Source organism: Rhynchophorus ferrugineus, unplaced genomic scaffold (genome assembly GCF_030347505.1).
Source record: "Rhynchophorus ferrugineus isolate W39M unplaced genomic scaffold, kcgeb_rfMv2 rfM14, whole genome shotgun sequence".
NCBI lineage: Eukaryota > Metazoa > Arthropoda > Insecta > Coleoptera > Curculionidae > Rhynchophorus > Rhynchophorus ferrugineus.
The window spans coordinates 3,536,271-3,552,993 of NW_027472593.1; positions in this window are offsets into that span (position 1 = coordinate 3,536,271).

A 16,723-nucleotide genomic window follows, 5' to 3' on the forward strand; every position below is an offset into this window, starting at 1 on the left:
ACGTAGCCGTTTGCCAAATTGGATTATTTCTTATATTTTCCGAGGTACAGGCTATCGGAATTTTACATTTTAGCCTCTGCTTTTTAAAATTGACCAAAATTTTAAGAGTCTTATTAATTTAAGATATCTTTCCAATTCATATTCCAAGTAATATTCGGCGTGCTGATTACGTAGCCGTTTGCCAAATTGAATTATTTATTATAGCTTTCGAGATACAGGCTATCGCAATTTCATATTATAGTCTCTATTTTTTAAAATAGGTAAAAATTTTAAAATATTGTTATTAATATCGGATTTCGTTCCAATTCACATTCCAAGTAAAATTCGGAATGCTAATTACGTAGCCCTTTGCCAATTGGATTATTTCTTATAGTTTCCGAAATACAAGCAATCGCAATTTTACATTTTAGTCTCTGTTTTTTAAAATTGACCGAAATTTAAAATGAGCCTTATTAATTTCGGATTTCGTTCCAATTCATATTCCAAGTAATAATAGGCGTGCTAATTACGTAGCCATTTGCCAAATTGAATTATTTATTATAGTTTTCGAAGTACAGGAAATCGGAATTTTACATTTAGTCTCTGTTTTTTAAAATTGACCGAAATTTTAAAAGAGCCATTAATTTCGGATTTCGTTCCAATTCATATTCCAAGTAATAATAGGCGTGCTAATTACGTAGCCATTTGCCAAATTGAATTATTCATTATAGTTTTCGAGATACAGGCAATTGGAATTTTACATTTTATCCTCTGTTTTTTAAAATTGACGAAAATTTTAAGTCTTATTAATTTGAGATTTCTTTCCAATTCATATTTCAAGTGATGTTCGGAATGCTAATTACGTAGCCCTTTGCCAATTGGATTATTTATTATAGTTTCTGTTTCTTAAAATTGACCGAAATTTTAAAAGAATCTTATTAATTTCGAATTTCGATCCAACTCATATTCCAAGTAATAATCGGCGTGCTAATTACGTAGCCGTTTGCCAAATTGGATTATTTCTATAGTTTTCGGGATACAGGCTATCGCAATTTTACATTTTAGCCTCTGTTTTTTAAAATTGACCAAAATTTTAAGTCTTATTAATTTGAGATTTCTTTCCAATTCATATTTCAAGTGATGTTCGGCGTGCTAATTACGTAGCCCTTTGCCAATTGGATTATTTCTTATAGTTTCCGAAATACAAGCAATCGCAATTTTACATTTTAGTCTCTGTTTTTTAAAATTGACCGAAATTTAAAATGAGCCTTATTAATTTCGGATTTCGTTCCAATTCATATTCCAAGTAATAATAGGCGTGCTAATTGCGTAGCCCTTTGCCAATTGGATTATTTCTTATAGTTTCCGAAATACAGGCTATCAGAATTTTACATTTTACTCTCTGTTTTTTATAAATGACCAATCTTTTTAAAGCGTATTATTAATATAGGATTTCGTTCCAATTCACATTCCAAGTAATATTCTTCATTCTAATTACGTATCCGTTTATCAAATTGTATTATTTCTTATAGTTTTAGAGATACATTCTATCGGAATATTACATTTTAGTCTCTGCTTTTTATAATTGACCAAAATTTTAAGAGTCTTATTAATTTCTTATTTCTTTGCAATTCATATTCCAAGTAATATTCGTCGTGCTAATTACGTAGCCGTTTGCCAAATTGGATTATTTCTTATGGTTTTCGATATACAGGCTATCAGAATTTTTATTTTTGTCTCTGTTTTTTAAAATTGACCAAAACTTTAATAGTCTTATTAATTTCGGATTTGGTTCCAATTCATATTCAAAGTAATATTCGGCGTGCTAATTACGTAGCCGTTTGCCAAATTGAATTATTTATTATAACTTTCGAGATACAGGCTATCGCAATTTTATATTTTAGTCTCTGTTTTTTAAAATAGGCAAAAAGTTTAAAATAGTATTAATAATATCGGATTTCGTTCCAATTCACATTCCAAGTAATATTCGGCGTGCTAATTACGTAGCCGTTTGCCAAATTGGATTATTTCTTATAATTTCCGAAATACAAGCAATCGCAATTTTACATTTTAGTCTCTGTTTTTTAAAATTGACCGAAATTTAAAATGAGTCTTATTAATTTCGGATTTCGTTCCAATTCATATTCCAAGTAATAATAGGCGTGCAAATTACGTAGAAGTGTGTCAAATTGGATTATTTCTTATATTTTCCGAGGTACAGGCTATCGGATTTTTACATTTTAGCCTCTGCTCTTTAAAATGGACCAAAATTTTAAGAGTCTTATTAATTTCGGATTTCGTTCCAACTCATATTCCAAGTAATAATAGGCGTGCTAATTATGTAGCCGTTTGCCAAATTGGATTATTTCTTATAATTTCCGAAATACAAGCAATCGCAATTTTACATTTTAGTCTCTGTTTTTTAAAATTGACCGAAATTTAAAATGAGTCTTATTAATTTCGGATTTCGTTCCAATTCGTATTCCAAGTAATAATAGGCATGCTAATTACGTAGCCGTTTGCCAAATTGGATTATTTCATATATTTTCCGAGGTACAGGCTATCGGAATTTTACATTTTAGCCTCTGCTCTTTAAAATTGACCAAAATTTTAACAGTCTTATTAATTTGAGATTTCTTTCCACTTCATATAACAAGTAATATTCGGCGTGCTAATTACGTAGCCGTTTGCTAAATTGGATTATTTCTTATTGTTTTCGAGATACAGGCTATCAGAATTTTACAATTTTTTTTCTGTTTTTTAAAATTGACCAAAATTTTAATAGACTTATTAATTTCGGATTTCGTTCCAATTCATATTCCAAGTAATATTCGGCGTGCTAATTACGTAGCGGTTTGCCAAATTGAATTATTTATTATAGCTTTCGAGATACAGGCTATCGCAATTTCATATTTTAGTCTCTGTTTTTTAAAATAGGTAAAAATTTTAAAATAGTGTTATTAATATCGGATTTCGTTCCAATTCACATTCCAAGAAATATTCGGAATGCTAATTACGTAGCCCTTTGCCAATTGGATTATTTCTTATAGTTTTCGAAATACAAGCAATCGCAATTTTACATTTTAGTCTCTGTCTTTTAAAATTGACCGAAATTTAAAATGAGTCTTATTAATTTCGGATTTCGTTCCAATTAATATTCCAAGTTATAATAGGCGTGCTTATTACGTAGCCATTTGCCAAATTGAATTATTTATTATAGTTTTCGAAGTACAGGAAATCGGAATTTTACATTTTAGTCTCTGTTTTTTAAAATTGACCGAAATTTTAAAAGAGTCATTAATTTCGGATTTCGTTCCTACTCATATTCCAAGTAATATTCATCGTACTAATTACGTAGTCGTATGCCAAATTTTATTATTTCTTATATTTTCCGAGGTACAGGCTATCAGAATTTTACATTTTTTTTCCTCTGCCTTTTAAAATTGACCAAAATTTCATGAGTATAATTAATTTCGGATTTCGTTACAATTCATATTCCAAGTAATATTCGGCGTGCTAATTACGTAGCAGTTTGCCAAATTGGATTATTTCTTATGGTTTTCGATATACAGGCTATCAGAATTTTTATTTTTGTCTCTGTTTTTTAAAATTGACCAAAACTTTAATAGTCTTATTAATTTCGGATTTGGTTCCAATTCATATTCCAAGTAATATTTGGCGTGCTAATTACGTAGCCGTTTGCCAAATTGAATTATTTCTTATAATTTCCGAAATACAAGCAATCGCAATTTTACATTTTAGTCTCTGTTTTTTAAAATAGGCAAAAAGTTTAAAATAGTATTAATAATATCGGATTTCGTTCCAATTCACATTCCAAGTAATATTCGGCGTGCTAATTACGTAGCCGTTTGCCAAATTGGATTATTTCTTATAATTTCCGAAATACAAGCAATCGCAATTTTACATTTTAGTCTCTGTTTTTTAAAATTGACCGAAATTTAAAATGAGTCTTATTAATTTCGGATTTCGTTCCAATTCATATTCCAAGTAATAATAGGCGTGCAAATTACGTAGAAGTTTGTCAAATTGGATTATTTCTTATATTTTCCGAGGTACAGGCTATCGGAATTTTACATTTTAGCCTCTGCTCTTTAAAATGGACCAAAATTTTAAGAGTCTTATTAATTTCGGATTTCGTTCCAACTCATATTCCAAGTAATAATAGGCGTGCTAATTATGTAGCCGTTTGCCAAATTGGATTATTTCTTATAATTTCCGAAATACAAGCAATCGCAATTTTACATTTTAGTCTCTGTTTTTTAAAATTGACCGAAATTTAAAATGAGTCTTATTAATTTCGGATTACGTTCCAATTCGTATTCCAAGTAATAATAGGCGTGCTAATTACGTAGCCGTTTGCCAAATTGGATTATTTCATATATTTTCCGAGGTACAGGCTATCGGAATTTTACATTTTAGCCTCTGCTCTTTAAAATTGACCAAAATTTTAACAGTCTTATTAATTTGAGATTTCTTTCCACTTCATATACCAAGTAATATTCGGCGTGCTAATTACGTAGCCGTTTGCTAAATTGGATTATTTCTTATTGTTTTCGAGATACAGGCTATCAGAATTTTACAATTTTTTTTCTGTTTTTTAAAATTGACCAAAATTTTAATAGACTTATTAATTTCGGATTTCGTTCCAATTCATATTCCAAGTAATATTCGGCGTGCTAATTACGTAGCGGTTTGCCAAATTGAATTATTTATTATAGCTTTCGAGATACAGGCTATCGCAATTTCATATTTTAGTCTCTGTTTTTTAAAATAGGTAAAAATTTTAAAATAGTGTTATTAATATCGGATTTCGTTCCAATTCACATTCCAAGAAATATTCGGAATGCTAATTACGTAGCCCTTTGCCAATTGGATTATTTCTTATAGTTTTCGAAATACAAGCAATCGCAATTTTACATTTTAGTCTCTGTCTTTTAAAATTGACCGAAATTTAAAATGAGTCTTATTAATTTCGGATTTCGTTCCAATTCATATTCCAAGTTATAATAGGCGTGCTAATTACGTAGCCATTTGCCAAATTGAATTATTTATTATAGTTTTCGAAATACAGGAAATCGGAATTTTACATTTTAGTCTCTGTTTTTTAAAATTGACCGAAATTTTAAAAGAGTCATTAATTTCGGATTTCGTTCCTACTCATATTCCAAGTAATATTCATCGTACTAATTACGTAGTCGTATGCCAAATTTTATTATTTCTTATATTTTCCGAGGTACAGGCTATCAGAATTTTACATTTTTTTTCCTCTGCCTTTTAAAATTGACCAAAATTTCATGAGTATAATTAATTTCGGATTTCGTTACAATTCATATTCCAAGTAATATTCGGCGTGCTAATTACGTAGCCGTTTGCCAAATTGGATTATTTCTTATGGTTTTCGATATACAGGCTATCAGAATTTTTATTTTTGTCTCTGTTTTTTAAAATTGACCAAAACTTTAATAGTCTTATTAATTTCGGATTTGGTTCCAATTCATATTCCAAGTAATATTCGGCGTGCTAATTACGTAGCCGTTTGCCAAATTGAATTATTTATTATAACTTTCGAGATACAGGCTATCGCAATTTTATATTTTAGTCTCTGTTTTTTAAAATAGGCAAAAAGTTTAAAATAGTATTAATAATATCGGATTTCGTTCCAATTCACATTCCAAGTAATATTCGGAATGCTAATTACGTAGCCCTTTGCCAATTGGATTATTTCTTATAGTTTTCGAAATACAAGCAATCGCAATTTTATATTTTAGTCTCTGTTTTTTAAAATTGACCGAAATTTAAAATGAGTCTTATTAAAATCGGATTTCGTTCCAATTCATATTCCAAGTAATAATAGGCGTGCTAATTACGTAGCCGTTTGCCAAATTGGATTATTTCTTATATTTTCCGAGGTACAGGCTATCAAAATTTTACATTTTTTTCTCTGCCTTTTAAAATTGACCAAAATTTCATGAGTCTTATTAATTTCGGTTTTCCTTACAATTCATATTCCAAGTAATATTCGGCGTGCTAATTACGTAGCCGTTTGCCAAATTGAATTATTTATTATAGTTTTCGAGATACAGGATATCGCAATTTTATATTTTAGTCTATGTTTTTTAAAATAGGCAAAAATTTTAAAATAGTATTATTAATTTCGGATTTCTTTTCAATTCACATTCCAAGTAATATTCGGAATGCTAATTACGTAGCCCTTTGCCAATTGGATTATTTCTTATAGTTTCCGAAATACAGGCTATCAGAATTTTACATTTTACTCTCTGTTTTTTATAAATGACCAATCTTTTTAAAGCGTATTATTAATATAGGATTTCGTTCCAATTCACATTCCAAGTAATATTCTTCATTCTAATTACGCATCCGTTTATCAAATTGTATTATTTCTTATAGTTTTAGAGATACATTCTATCGGAATTTTACATTTTAGTCTCTGCTTTTTATAATTGACCAAAATTTTAAGAGTCTTATTAATTTCTTATTTCTTTGCAATTCATATTCCAAGTAATATTCGTCGTGCTAATTACGTAGCCGTTTGCCAAATTGGATTATTTCTTATGGTTTTCGATATACAGGCTATCAGAATTTTTATTTTTGTCTCTGTTTTTTAAAATTGACCAAAGCTTTAATAGTCTTATTAATTTCGGATTTGGTTCCAATTCATATTCCAAGTAATATTCGGCGTGCTAATTACGTAGCCGTTTGCCAAATTGAATTATTTATTATAACTTTCGAGATACAGGCTATCGCAATTTTATATTTTAGTCTCTGTTTTTTAAAATAGGCAAAAAGTTTAAAATAGTATTAATAATATCGGATTTCGTTCCAATTCACATTCCAAGTAATATTCGGCGTGCTAATTACGTAGCCGTTTGCCAAATTGGATTATTTCTTATAATTTCCGAAATACAAGCAATCGCAATTTTACATTTTAGTCTCTGTTTTTTAAAATTGACCGAAATTTAAAATGAGTCTTATTAATTTCGGATTTCGTTCCAATTCATATTCCAAGTAATAATAGGCGTGCAAATTACGTAGAAGTTTGTCAAATTGGATTATTTCTTATATTTTCCGAGGTACAGGCTATCGGAATTTTACATTTTAGCCTCTGCTCTTTAAAATGGACCAAAATTTTAAGAGTCTTATTAATTTCGGATTTCGTTCCAACTCATATTCCAAGTAATAATAGGCGTGCTAATTATGTAGCCGTTTGCCAAATTGGATTATTTCTTATAATTTCCGAAATACAAGCAATCGCAATTTTACATTTTAGTCTCTGTTTTTTAAAATTGACCGAAATTTAAAATGAGTCTTATTAATTTCGGATTTCGTTCCAATTCGTATTCCAAGTAATAATAGGCGTGCTAATTACGTAGCCGTTTGCCAAATTGGATTATTTCATATATTTTCCGAGGTACAGGCTATCGGAATTTTACATTTTAGCCTCTGCTCTTTAAAATTGACCAAAATTTTAACAGTCTTATTAATTTGAGATTTCTTTCCACTTCATATACCAAGTAATATTCGGCGTGCTAATTACGTAGCCGTTTGCTAAATTAGATTATTTTTTATTGTTTTCGAGATACAGGCTATCAGAATTTTACATTTTAGTCTCTGCTTTTTAAAATTGACCAAAATTTTAATAGTCTTATTAATTTCGGATTTCGTTCCAATTCACATTCCAAGTAATATTCGGAATGCTAATTACGTAGCCCTTTGCCAATTGGATTATTTCTTATAGTTTTCGAAATACAAGCAATCGCAATTTTACATTTTAGTCTCTGTCTTTTAAAATTGACCGAAATTTAAAATGAGTCTTATTAATTTCGGATTTCGTTCCAATTCATATTCCAAGTTATAATAGGCGTGCTAATTACGTAGCCATTTGCCAAATTGAATTATTTATTATAGTTTTCGAAGTACAGGAAATCGGAATTTTACATTTTAGTCTCTGTTTTTTAAAATTGACCGAAATTTTAAAAGAGTCATTAATTTCGGATTTCGTTCCTACTCATATTCCAAGTAATATTCATCGTACTAATTACGTAGTCGTATGCCAAATTTTATTATTTCTTATATTTTCCGAGGTACAGGCTATCAGAATTTTACATTTTTTTTCCTCTGCCTTTTAAAATTGACCAAAATTTCATGAGTATAATTAATTTCGGATTTCGTTACAATTCATATTCCAAGTAATATTCGGCGTGCTAATTACGTAGCCGTTTGCCAAATTGAATTATTTATTATAGTTTTCGAGATACAGGATATCGCAATTTTATATTTTAGTCTATGTTTTTTAAAATAGGCAAAAATTTTAAAATAGTATTATTAATATCGGATTTCTCTTCAATTCACATTCCAAGTAATATTCGGAATGCTAATTACGTAGCCCTTTGCCAATTGGATTATTTCTTATAGTTTCCGAAATACAGGCTATCAGAATTTTACATTTTACTCTCTGTTTTTTATAAATGACCAATATTTTTAAAGCGTATTATTAATATAGGATTTCGTTCCAATTCACATACCAAGTAATATTCTTCATTCTAATTACGTGTCCGTTTACCAAATTGTATTATTTCTTATAGTTTTAGAGATACTTTCTATCGGAATTTTACATTTTAGTCACTGCTTTTTAAAATAGGCAAAAAGTTTAAAATAGTATTAATAATATCGGATTTCGTTCCAATTCACATTCCAAGTAATATTCGGCGTGCTAATTACGTAGCCGTTTGCCAAATTGGATTATTTCTTATATTTTCCGAGGTACAGGCTATCGGAATTTTACATTTTAGCCTCTGCTCTTTAAAATTGACCAAAATTTTAAGAGTCTTATTAATTTGAGATTTCTTTCCAATTCATATACCAAGTAATATTCGGCGTGCTAATTACGTAGCCGTTTGCTAAATTAGATTATTTTTTATTGTTTTCGAGATACAGGCTATCAGAATTTTACATTTTAGTCTCTGCTTTTTAAAATTGACCAAAATTTTAATAGTCTTATTAATTTCGGATTTCGTTCCAATTCACATTCCAAGTAATATTCGGAATGCTAATTACGTAGCCCTTTGCCAATTGGATTATTTCTTATAGTTTCCGTTTCTTAAAATTGACCGAAATTTTAAAAGAGTCTTATTAATTTCGGATTTCGATCCAACTCATATTCCAAGTAATAATCGGCGTGCTAATTACGTAGCCGTTTGCCAAATTGGATTATTTCTATAGTTTTCGGGATACAGGCTATCGCAATTTTACATTTTAGTCTCTGTTTTTTAAAATAGGCAAAAATTTTAAAAGAGTATTATTAATATTGGATTTCGTTATAATTCCCATTCCAAGTAATATTCGGCATGCTAATTACGTGGCCGTTTGCCAAATTGAATTATTTATTACAGTTTTCGAGATACAGGATATCGCAATTTTATATTTTAGTCCCTGTTTTTTAAAATAGCAAAAATTTTAAAATAGTATTATTAATATCGGATTTCTTTTCAATTCACATTCCGAGTAATATTCGGAATGCTAATAACGTAGCCCTTTGCCAATTGGATTATTTCTTATAATTTTCGAAATACAAGCAATCGCAATTTTATATTTTAGTCTCTGTTTTTTAAAATTGACCGAAATTTAAAATGAGTCTTATTAATTTCGGATTTCGTTCCAATTCATATTCCAAGTAATAATAGGCGTGCTAATTACGTAGCCATTTGCCAAATTGAATTATTTATTATAGTTTTCGAAGTACAGGAAATCGGAATTTTACATTTTAGTCTCTGTTTTTTTAAATTGACCGAAATTTTAAAGGAGTCATTAATTTCGAATTTCGTTCCTACACATATTCCAAGTAATGATCATCGTACTAATTACGTAGTCGTATGCCAAATTTTATTATTTCTTATATTTTCCGAGGTACAGGCTATAAGAATTTTACATTTTTTTCTCTGCCTTTTAAAATTGACCAAAATTTCATGAGTCTTATTAATTTCGGATTTCGTTACAATTCATATTCCAAGTAATATTCGGCGTGCTAATTACGTAGCCGTTTGCCAAATTGAATTATTTATTATAGTTTTCGAGATACAGGATATCGCAATTTTATATTTTAGTCTATGTTTTTTAAAATAGGCAAAAATTTTAAAATAGTATTATTAATTTCGGATTTCTTTTCAATTCACATTCCAAGTAATATTCGGAATGCTAATTACGTAGCCCTTTGCCAATTGGATTATTTCTTATAGTTTCCGAAATACAGGCTATCAGAATTTTACATTTTACTCTCTGTTTTTTATAAATGACCAATCTTTTTAAAGCGTATTATTAATATAGGATTTCGTTCCAATTCACATTCCAAGTAATATTCTTTATTCTAATTACGTATCCGTTTACCAAATTGTATTATTTCTTATAGTTTTAGAGATACATTCTATCGGAATTTTACATTTTAGTCTCTGCTTTTTATAATTGACCAAAATTTTAAGAGTCTTATTAATTTCTTATTTCTTTGCAATTCATATTCCAAGTAATATTCGGCGTGCTAATTACGTAGCCGTTTGCCAAATTTGATTATTTCTTATAGTTTCCGAAATACAGGCTATCGGAATTTTACATTTTACTCTCTGTTTTTTATAATTGAGCAATATTTTAAAAGAGTATTATTAATATAGGATTTCGTTCCTATTCACATTCAAATTAATATTCTTCGTGCTAATTACTTATAGGTTTATTAAATTGGACTATATCTTATAGTTTTAGAGATACAGGCTATCGGAATTTTACATTTTAGTCTCTGCCTTTTATAATTGATCAAAATTTTAAAAGAGTATTATTAATATCGGATTTCGTTATAATTCCCATTCCAAGCAATATTCGGCGTGCTAATTACGTAGCCGTTTTCCAAATTGGATTATTTCTTATAGTTTTCGACATACAGGCTATCGCAATTTTATATTTTAGTCTCTGTTTTTTAAAATAGGCAAAAATTTTAAAATAGAATTATTAATATCGGATTTCGTTCCAATTCATATTACAAGTAATATTCGGCATAATAATTACGTAGCCGTTTGCCAGATCGAATTATTTATTATAGTTTTCGAGATACAGGCTATCGTAATTTTATATTTTAGACTCTGTTTTTTAATATAGGCAATAATTTTGAAATAATAATATTAATATCGGCTTTCGCTCCAATTCACATCCCAAGTAATATTCGGCATGCTAATTACGTAGCCGTTTGCCATATTGGATTATTTTTTATGGTTTCCGAGGTACAGGCTATCGGAATTTTACATTTTAGTGTCTGCATTTTAAAATTGACCAAAATTTTAAGAGTCTTATTAATTTCAGATTTCTTTAAAATTCATATTCCAAGTAATAATAGGCGTGCTAATTACGTAGCCGTTTGCTAAATTGGATTATTTCTTATAGTTTGCGAGATAAAGGCTATCAGAATTTTACATTTTTTTTTTCTGTTTTTTAAAATTGACCAAAATTTTAACAGTCTTATTAATTTCGGATTTCACTCCAATTCATATTCCAAGTAATATTCGGCGTGCTAATTACGTAGCCGTTTGCCAAATTGAATTATTTATTATAGCTTTCGAGATACAGGCTATCGCAATTTCATATTTTAGTCTCTGTTTTTTAAAATAGGTAAAAATTTTAAAATAGTATTATTAATATCGGATTTCGTTCCAATTCACATTCCAAGTAATATTCGTAATACTAATTACGTAGCCCTTTGCCAATTGGATTATTTCTTATAGTTTCCCAAATACAGGCAATAGCAATTTTACAATTTAGTCTCTGTTTTTTAAAATTGACCGAAATTTAAAAAGAGTCTTATTAATTTCGGATTTCGTTCCAATTCATATTCCAAGTAATAAAACGCGTGTTAATTACGTAGCCATTTGCAAATTGAATTATTCATTATAGTTTTCGAGATACAGGCAATTGGAATTTTACATTTTAGTCTCTGTTTTTTAAAATTGACCGAAATTTTAAGAGTCTTATAAATTTCGGCTTTCGTTAATACTCATATTCCAAGTAATATTCCGCGTGCTAATTACGTAGCCGTTTGTCAAATTGGATTATTTCTTATGGTTTCCGAAGTACAGGCTATCGGAATTTTACATTTTAGTCTCTGCTTTTTAAAATTGACCAAAATTTTAATAGTCTTATTAATTTCGGATTTCGTTGCAATTCATATTCCAGGTAATATTCGGCGTGCTAATTACCTATCCGTTTGCTAATTTGGATTATTACTTACAGTTTTCGAGATACAGTCTATCAAATTTTTTTATATTTTAGTCTCTGTTTTTTAAAATAGGCAAAAATTTTAAAATAGTATTTTTAATATCGGACTTCGTTCCAATTCACATTCCAAGTAATATTCGGAATGCTAATTACGTAGCCCTTTGCCAATTGGATTATTTCTTATAGTTTCCGAAATACAGGCAATCGGAATTTTACATTTTAGTCTCTGTTTTATAAAATTGACCAAAATTTTAAGAGTCTTATTAATTTCGGATTTCGTTCCACTTCATATTCCAAGTAATAATCGGTGTGCTAATTACGTAGCCATTTGCCAAATTGAATTATTTATTATAGTTTTCGAGATACAGGCAATCGGAATTTTACATTTTAGTCTCTGTTTGTTAAATTTGACCGAAATATTAAAAGAGTCTTATTAATTTCGGATTTCGTTCCTACTCATATTCCAAGTAATATTTGGCGCGCTAATTGCGTAGCCGTTTGCCAAATTGAATAATTTCTATAGTTTACGAGATACAGGCTATCGGAATTTTACATTTTAGTCTCTGTTTTTTAAAATAGGTAAACATTTTAAAATAGTATTATTAATATCGGATTTCGTTCCAATTCACATTCCAAGTAATAATCGGAATGTTAATTACGTAGAGCTTTGCCAATTGGATTATTTCTTATAGTTTCCGAAATACAGGCAATCGCAATTTTACATTTTGTCTCTGTTTTTTAAAATTGACCGAAATTTAAAATGAGTCTTATTAATTTCGGATTTCCTTCCAATTCATATTCCAAGTAATAATAAGCGTGCTAATTATGTAGCCGTTTGCCAAATAGGATTATTTCTTATATTTTCCGAGGTACAGGCTATCGGAATTTTCCATTTTAATCTTTGTTTTTAAAAATTGTCCGAAATTTTAAAAGAGTCTTATTAATTTCGGATTTCGTTCCAATTCACATTCCAAGTAATATTTGGCGTGCTAATTACATAGCCGTTTGCCAAATTGGATTATTTCTTATAGTTTTCTAGATACAGGCTATCGGAATTTTACAATTTACTCTTTGTTTTTTAAAATAGGCAATAATTTTAAAAGAGTATTATTAATATCAGATTTCGTTCCAACTAATATTCCAAGTAATATTCGGCGTGCTAATTACTTAGCCCTTTGCCAATTGAATTATTTCTTATAGTTTCCGAAATAGAGGCAATCGGAATTTTACATTTTGGTCTCTGTTTTTCAAAATTGACCAATATTTTAATAGTCTTATTAATTTCGGGTTTCGTTCCAATTCACATTCCAAGTAATATTTGGCGTGCTAATTACGTAGCCGTTTGCCAAATTGGATTATTTCTTATATTTTCCGAGGTACAGGCTATCGGAATTTTACATTTTAGCCTCTGCTTTTTAAAATTGACCAAAATTTTAAGAGTCTTATTAATTTAAGATATCTTTCCAATTCATATTCCAAGTAATATTCGGCGTGCTGATTACGTAGCCGTTTGCCAAATTGAATTATTTATTATAGCTTTCGAGATACAGGCTATCGCAATTTCATATTATAGTCTCTATTTTTTAAAATAGGTAAAAATTTTAAAATATTGTTATTAATATCGGATTTCGTTCCAATTCACATTCCAAGTAATATTCGGAATGCTAATTACGTAGCCCTTTGCCAATTGGATTATTTCTTATAGTTTCCGAAATACAAGCAATCGCAATTTTACATTTTAGTCTCTGTTTTTTAAAATTGACCGAAATTTAAAATGAGCCTTATTAATTTCGGATTTCGTTCCAATTCATATTCCAAGTAATAATAGGCGTGCTAATTACGTAGCCATTTGCCAAATTGAATTATTTATTATAGTTTTCGAAGTACAGGAAATCGGAATTTTACATTTAGTCTCTGTTTTTTAAAATTGACCGAAATTTTAAAAGAGCCATTAATTTCGGATTTCGTTCCAATTCATATTCCAAGTAATAATAGGCGTGCTAATTACGTAGCCATTTGCCAAATTGAATTATTTATTATAGTTTTCGAAGTACAGGAAATCGGAATTTTACATTTTAGCCTCTGCTCTTTAAAATTGACCAAAATTTTAAGAGTCTGATTAATTACGGATTTCGTTCCAATTCATATTCCAAGTAATAATAGGCGTGCTAATTACGTAGCCATTTGCCAAATTGAATTATTCATTATAGTTTTCGAGATACAGGCAATTGGAATTTTACATTTTATCCTCTGTTTTTTAAAATTGACGAAAATTTTAAGTCTTATTAATTTGAGATTTCTTTCCAATTCATATTTCAAGTGATGTTCGGAATGCTAATTACGTAGCCCTTTGCCAATTGGATTATTTATTATAGTTTCTCTTTCTTAAAATTGACCGAAATTTTAAAAGAGTCTTATTAATTTCGAATTTCGATCCAACTCATATTCCAAGTAATAATCGGCGTGCTAATTACGTAGCCGTTTGCCAAATTGGATTATTTCTATAGTTTTCGGGATACGGGCTATCGCAATTTTACATTTTAGCCTCTGTTTTTTAAAATTGACCAAAATTTTAAGTCTTATTAATTTGAGATTTCTTTCCAATTCATATTTCAAGTGATGTTCGGTGTGCTAAGTACGTAGCCGTTTGCCATATTGGATTATTTCTTATGGTTTCCGAGGTACAGGCGATCGCAATTTTATATTTTAGTCTCTGTTTTTTATAAATGACCAATCTTTTTAAAGCGTATTATTAATATAGGATTTCGTTCCAATTCACATTCCAAGTAATATTCGGAATGCTAATTACGTAGCCCTTTGCCAATTGGATTATTTCTTATAGTTTCCGAAATACAGGCTATCAGAATTTTACATTTTACTCTCTGTTTTTTATAAATGACCAATCTTTTTAAAGCGTATTATTAATATAGGATTTCGTTCCAATTCACATTCCAAGTAATATTCTTTATTCTAATTACGTATCCGTTTACCAAATTGTATTATTTCTTATAGTTTTAGAGATACATTCTATCGGAATTTTACATTTTAGTCTCTGCTTTTTATAATTGACCAAAATTTTAAGAGTCTTATTAATTACTTATTTCTTTGCAATTCATATTCCAAGTAATATTCGGCGTGCTAATTACGTAGCCGTTTGCCAAATTGGATTATTTCTTATGGTTTTCGATATACAGGCTATCAGAATTTTTATTTTTGTCTCTGTTTTTTAAAATTGACCAAAATTTTAATAGTCTTATTAATTTCGGATTTGGTTGCAATTCATATTCCAAGTAATATTCGTGCGTGCTAATTACGTAGCCGTTTGCCAAATTGAATTATTTATTATAGCTTTCGAGATACAGGCTATCGCAATTTTATATTTTAGTCTCTGTTTTTTAAAATAGGCAAAAAGTTTAAAATAGTATTAATAATATCGGATTTCGTTCCAATTCACATTCCAAGTAATATTCGGCGTGCTAATTACGTAGCCGTTTGCCAAATTGGATTATTTCTTATAATTTCCGAAATACAAGCAATCGCAATTTTACATTTTAGTCTCTGTTTTTTAAAATTGACCGAAATTTAAAATGAGTCTTATTAATTTCGGATTTCGTTCCAATTCATATTCCAAGTAATAATAGGCGTGCAAATTACATAGACGTTTGTCAAATTGGATTATTTCTTATATTTTCCGAGGTACGGGCTATCGGAATTTTACATTTTAGCCTCTGCTCTTTAAAATTGACCAAAATTTTAAGAGACTTATTAATTTCGGATTTCGTTCCAACTCATATTCCAAGTAATAATAGGCGTGCTAATTATGTAGCCGTTTGCCAAATTGGATTATTTCTTATAATTTCCTAAATACAAGCAATCGCAATTTTACATTTTAGTCTCTGTTTTTTAAAATTGACCGAAATTTAAAATGAGTCTTATTAATTTCGGATTTCGTTCCAATTCGTATTCCAAGTAATAATAGGCGTGCTAATTACGTAGCCGTTTGCCAAATTGGATTATTTCTTATATTTTCCGAGGTACAGGCAATCGCAATTTTACATTTTAGTCTCTGTTTTTTAAAATTGACCGAAATTTAAAATGAGTCTTATTAATTTGAGATTTCTTTCCACTTCATATACCAAGTAATATTCGGCGTGCTAATTACGTAGCCGTTTGCTAAATTGGATTATTTCTTATTGTTTTCGAGATACAGGCTATCAGAATTTTACAATTTTTTTTCTGTTTTTTAAAATTGACCAAAATTTTAATAGTCTTATTAATTTCGGATTTCGTTCCAATTCATATTCCAAGTAATATTCGGCGTGCTAATTACGTAGCGGTTTGCCAAATTGAATTATTTATTATGGCTTTCGAGATACAGGCTATCGCAATTTCATATTTTAGTCTCTGTTTTTTAAAATAGGTAAAAATTTTAAAATAGTGTTATTAATATCGGATT